At 33.4% G+C, this 6768-nt stretch overlaps 1 protein-coding gene across 1 annotated transcript in view; it reads left to right on the forward strand.

The window, feature by feature from the left end:
- LOC106464997 (dnaJ homolog shv-like) overlaps positions 1–6768 on the forward strand; it is a 47312-nt gene that overhangs the window by 11347 nt on the left and 29197 nt on the right. The gene's annotated exons all lie outside the window — the stretch shown is intronic.

Genomic DNA, 6768 nt, shown 5'->3' on the forward strand with positions numbered 1-6768 from the left:
GAATATAGACTAATAACATGCAAAATATAGACATATTCACTTACTTCTAAAAAATTTTCCTGGCTTTCTAACTATGCGACAACAGCCATTACAAATTCATCCAAGCTCATCATTAACTTTTCCACAGGAATGATGTTGCTACTCCAAGTGAAATTAACGATTATCTGTTCATAACACAATGTTATATAATATGTCATTTGATAGATGTAAATCTTGACTTTCTATTGGTTATAGGTAATATATAATGAAACATAAGAGAGAACTATCAACAAATTGTGAAAGAGAGGATGTGGCAGGAGGGGTCTGATTTTCTATTTGATATCTCTGTAACCAAACAGAATTGAAGGCTATAAAAATTATGGTCTGTTTGAGCAATAACAATTTTTATAGAGAGTATTTTACGTTTAATTTTGTACATTTTTGAGGGGGTGTTGGATAAAATAGGGATGATGATATGCTAAGATAAAATGTGTCACGTGGGTCACACTAGTGGAAATTCAGGATTTTTTTTATATATTTCGTTTTAGAATTAAGACCTTAAACCGTGTATACTATTCAAATATGGATTATTAGCTTAGATTTTATGCTATTCTAATTGGTATAGCATAAACAAAAAGTAGTTTAATAAAACTTTAAATGTGAGACACTAAAATCTTGTCATGTGCAGTAAAGGGTACCTGGGGAGAGAGGGTTAATTAAATTTTCAATGTAACTCTAAAATGTCCTGATGTGCACTTTGACCTACCCATAACAAGAGCGTTAAACACTAGGAACAGATACACAGTTACCATCACTATTCATTATCTGTAACTAGTTATGGGAAATTAGTCACTTCTAATAAACCAGAAAAACAGTGAAATATTAACAACATATGGGAAATTAGTTGCTTCTAATAAACCAGAAAAGCTGTGAAATATTAACAACATATGGGAAATTAGTTGATTTTAATGAATCAGAAAAGCAATGAAATAATAAGTTGTGGGAAGTTAATGCCAAGTTTATTCGTATACATTGATGATAAAGTAGTGTAATTAAATTTTGAATGAAACTTTATAAAAATGTTATGTGCAGAAAAAGGTACTTGTAATGAAAGAGTCTCATTTTCATATGGTCTTGTATCACTTGCATTTTTGTTAACAGATAAATGAATTTTACTTTCACTATTCGAGGGCTGGGTATGGCCTAACTGTTAACATTCTGGACTGTGGATCAAAGTTGTTGATTTGTTATAAGACTGATGGTCAAATCCCACTATTTGGTTTTGAATAGTCTAAGAGTTGGAAGTGGGTACTGTTGACTAGCTGTCTTGTCTATGAATTCAAAGTTAGGGACTGCTAATGCAGATAACTCTTGTGTACATTTAGGTGAATATTCAAAACAAATAAAATCACAGCATAATGCCAGATATTTATCATGACTAAGGGTGCCAGCTCTTTACACCTGCAAAATACAAGTCAATTTGATGTAAAGAATTGACCAAAGAAATATGATGAAATCTCACATTTTCTACATAGAGGTTCTTATGGATCCCAGTACTAGGAGGGAGGGTTAATTACAGTATCAGTAGTATTTTTATACAACTTTTATTGTGTGACTTGTATGTTATTAGGAACCTAGTAACCAACAAACAAACAAACACTTTAACACATAAATTATTGAACAAAATAAGTACTTTAAAAGCTAGTGGGGTCATCATTGGATCTGAAGCTTATCCATTGCTTAACACCAGTGCATTCTGTCACTGATCTGCTGACTGAACAGAGGATAGCATGATTAAGAGCACCTGCAGACAATCTTGTATATCAAGGAGCAGTTTTCAGTAGTCAGTTGTCTTCAGAACTGTAATGAGTACTAGTTGTAGTGAAAATTTCCTACTTTACTATATCATCGTTAGTTTGATGGTTTGGCTGAAGGTGAAATGTATGTTTGCAAAGTATGTGAATGCTGATCAAACTAATCTCTAAATATAATAGTACTGTCTGTTGTATGTCCATGTTACTACTTTGCAGAGTATGAATGGATCTTCACCAAAATTGTTATGGAGGTTCATTAGTTCTATGCAGGGGTACATACAAAGTTTCAGTTTTGTGTTTTGCCATTATTATAGGCATTTTTTTGCATTTTTTACCACAAATTTGCCTCATTAGATGGATCTTCACCACATTTGGGATGGAGGTACATTGGGTTCATGGAGATATACATACAGATTTTCAGTTTTGCAGTTTTTATTTGCATTTTTGTGGTTTTTATCACTACTTCGCCCCTGTTGATGGATCATCACCACATTTTGCATGAAGGTTTGTTGGGTCTATGTGGAGATACATGCAAAATGCAGTTTCACATTTTATGTTCTAATTTTTTATGAGTGTTTTTTACAATCACATATAAGGGAAGCAGCTTTTCATGTCCTAATATAACCTTTCATTAATCACAAATTTACATAACTTCCATCCATGGGAGGGGTACTCCAGCTAGTTGTATATAGAACAACAGAGAAATGGTCAAATAGTGTTAAGCCTGGTTTGCCAATGTTGGATGAGTAATGCATTATTTACTAGATGTGATGTATGGCTCACAACACAGTGTAGATATACCACATCTTCCACAGGAATAAGCAGAGGAGTGCTTTGATCTGCATTAGTTGATGCACATACATATTTTTCATTGATAAACGAGTAAAGATATCATCTGTCAAAGATGTTTTGACAAGACAGAAAAGAAATCAAAGTTTGATTGAATCTTGAGATTGACTATTGCTTTAGTATGCACCTGCAAGCCATTAAGAAACTTAGTTTTAGGCTGGAACAATCTGTACCTCTTACTGTGACAAATAATTGTGAAACTGCAAGTGAATCATTTTAGTGTCATGATACTTAAAAGTGAATTGAACATATTAACATGCCAAATTTATATGTCTCTATTGAATCACTGTGTGTACTCAGCTTTACCATAAAATCAGAAGTTGAAGAAAATGTTGTTGGAAGACAATGAAGACGACACTTGTGTTATTCTACCTCAACCTGGTTGATGAAGAGGAAAGTGTCATGTGTTCTAATCTGGCTGTCTACTCTGTGCCATAGAAGAATGAGCTAGTTTTAGTGCAACCTCTTTGTTCAGGTGATTAGCCACAATGTAAACATTGAATTCTATTGCTATGGCTTGGGACTAAAGCTGATCATCATTTAAGATGGCCTGATAATCACAAACTACAGCCATACATTGATGAGGAAACCTGGAAAACAAAATGGCTTAGCATCCTTTAAGTTCCAGTCTATAGACTGGATGTATGGTGCAATTGTACAGCTAGAATATAACATTGATGGTGGTTTGAGCTCAGCAGTTAACGTTGTTGCAGGCTCTTAATGCCAAGAATGGAGTCACATGCTCTTAAATTTCAAGCTATTGAATGGAATTTTACTATGAAATACCTGTTATGTGATATTTTGTGGTAGCCACTTGATTGCAAAAGTTAAACAGCATTGTAATCATTAGCCTATGAGATCAACATTTGACAGAACTTAGTAAACTTCATTTTTAGAATTTAGCCTATGAGATCAACATTTGACAGAACTTAGTAAACTTCATTTTTAGAATTACTGATTGGAGATTGGGTAGTTCTTCAGATCAGGTCACATGGGAGCTGCATTATTATAATATCTAGAGCAGTTGAGGTTACTTAATGTAACACTAGAATAGTAATGATTATTGTTATTATTGAATGTTGATGATCACTAGAAATTATGTTACACCATGAGGGTGAAAGGACTTTGCAATCCTTGTTTCCTAAGAACTCTGGTGGAATTTTATGATGAAAATTGGCAGATTCTCTTATGAGAAACTGTATGAAACATCATGTGTATACATATATATATATATGCACAATTTTATGTTGCAGTTACACACAAGGTCATACATTTGAGTATGTATTGGTCTCTTAGTTACTGATTGGAAATACTGTCTTCTCTCTACTGAACATGTTCCAAACATTCTTCTGTTCCAATTTTCATGAATGGTTCAAAATCAAGAGATTCCATGGGCTCTGCATGGTTTGTTGTGGCTCGGTGACTGCTTACGGGATCTCCTCTACAAATTCTGTGTTCACTGCCAAGTTGTATGCAATTTTTCTTGCCATGGATCACATAGAAACTAAGCAATACACTCTTCGCAGGCCCTGCAATTGCTTTATGTGAGTTCTCATCCAGTTCTCATAAATAATCAGAAACTAATGGCCCACTTCTCTTTGTCATCTACTTCTATCCAGTTGTTCAGGGTTCCTGGCCATGTCAGTAGTCATGGGAGCATGCTTGCTGATGCTGGAGCTAAATCTGTTTCCTCTGGTATTGTCATGGCCCTGCCCATCCCTTACGTGGACTACAGACCTCTCATCAAGGCATGGCTTCATGCCAGTTGGCAGTCAGTTTGAAGTGAGTAACATAATAAAAAGTATTTCCAGATCAAATCTACTGTTGTTGTTTTTGTCTAGTTTCCATAAGGATTGGAGAGAGGAAGTTGTCTTGTTAAGGCTCTGTATTGGCTAGAGTTTCATTACTCATTGTTTTCTTTTATGTGGGACTGATCTGCCAATGTGTGGCCTTTTGTACCATTGTTACAACTGTAACTGATAGCACCATTTTAGGCATGGTTTTTCTAAGCATTTACCCCTTATGTTATTGGCAATGGTGACACTGTCAAGATTAATCATGTTTTTAGGTTTTTACAGGCCATTAGCCTTTTTACACCTATTTAATCTTAACCTCATTTCTGGGAATTGTTTGGCTTTTATTTTTACCTTTTTTTACTATATTTTACTTTTCTTCCTGTTCTTATTTTATGACCTCATACTGGTTGTTTGGTGCAGATAGCCTTGTGCCAATAAACACTGATTAACCAACCAACTTTTAGCTGTACAGTAAGGGGTTGTACTCATAAACAGCATGAGAAATAACAAAGACTATGGATTATAATCAAGTTGGAAAAATCCTTTTTCCACTGTATTTATTATCAGCTTTCTTGTGAGGCTGCTATATTTGGTTTTGTGATCTGCAGATAGTGATATTGTAGAATACAGCATGATTATGGGTGTTAGCTGCAACAGTAAGTCTATTCTCTGTTGTTGTTCCTGGTATTAACTTACATTGGCTTATCATTGTATTAACCCTTTCGAGACTGGTCGTGGTTGAAAGGCCATGTCATCTCGTTTGTTGACTCGTATTCAAAACTTTATGGAACTACTGTTTCATGAATTTATGTCAGTAACTTTGGTATCAAACTGTAGATTATAATTCAAATTTTGGTACTATATATTACTAAATTTCTTAATTTAAAAAACACAGATAAACATCGATTTTTATGTGTCATGTTATGTTGAATGCAGCACTGGTTCAAATTAGATGTTTGTGAAGTCAAAATACTAAGTCTATAGTTTCATACAAATTAGAAACTCAAATCACTGATATTGACAAGCTATAATATTAAAATAAGAGCCTCTTTTTCCATTTGCTTAGATATTGCTCATGTAATAAATCAAACACAGTAGCACCCTGCCCACCTCTTTCCATTTTTGGAAATGTTCTCTTATATACACTTACTTCTACATATGACATGAATAACCAATCGGAAGCTTAGAATGACCCCCCTAGTGGCTTTCTCAGCCATTTTGATGGGCTTGATACCATTTCTTTCTTTTGCACCAATATTTCAAAGAGGTAGCGTGTGTCTTTAGTCAGCTTGATAAATTATAGTGGAATTCTATGGTATTAATGTAGTAATTTATGATTTTTCAGATATTCAAATGTATGTATAAAACCTAAAAAAATTATTTTGTTTCATATCCTCCATCTGCAAATTTTTTAAAGTTTAGCAACCTACGTCAAGCAGCAACCGAGTTTGAAGATTGTAACTAGAAGAGATAATTGTTTGCTTTACATCTTTAGTTACTGCTCTATTTCTATGTGTTAAGAAAATAAGTTTAAGAACTTATTTCAAACTAGCAATAATCTATGTACATATATAATGTATGTTAATTGAAATGTGACTGTATTTTACAAAAATACTAGTCCACTAAAACACAGCCAAGACAAGTTACTTTCTACAGACCAAAAATCAGTTTTATGTTATTTGATATGGTAACATGAGTGCACATGAGCCACGTCATTGTAACTTCTGTATTGCTAGCCAAGCATGGCTGAAAGGTCAACATAATAAAAATAATAAATATATATAAATGTATAATGTTATGAGATCTAAGCTATTTAGTCTAAACATTTATGTTTCGTGTTATAATTTGCATTCATTCTAGAATGAAAGAGGCATAATTTATATTTATTTCCTCATTTTTTATGGTGGTTGCGAGATCAGTCAAATCTACCAAACCCATACACAGATTAATTACTGAAAATAACAGATAAAATATAAAGTTTTTTCTCAAGAAACGTTTGATAACTATCTGGACATTATAAAGATTTTGCTTGTGAAATATGAAAATTTTCTGATGCATAAAAGTATTTTTATTCTTAAAATGAATATTACTTTGCATTTTGGATAGGCAACACTGGAAAAGTAAAAAGAAAAAAAAGGCATGAGAAATACATTGCTTTACAAACCTTAAGACCTAATAAAAAAAAAAATTATATTTTGCATATGAAAGCCCTGTAATGTTTACTGATAATCTGCCAGATTTCTTTAACATACACTTACTAATTTAAAAGTTATAGCATGAAAACTATAACAAGCACAAAATGGTTATGAGGTCACTCCCAGGGATTGAGC

Source organism: Limulus polyphemus, unplaced genomic scaffold (assembly GCF_000517525.1).
Source record: "Limulus polyphemus unplaced genomic scaffold, Limulus_polyphemus-2.1.2 Scaffold1807, whole genome shotgun sequence".
In the NCBI taxonomy this organism is placed as follows: domain Eukaryota; kingdom Metazoa; phylum Arthropoda; class Merostomata; order Xiphosura; family Limulidae; genus Limulus; species Limulus polyphemus.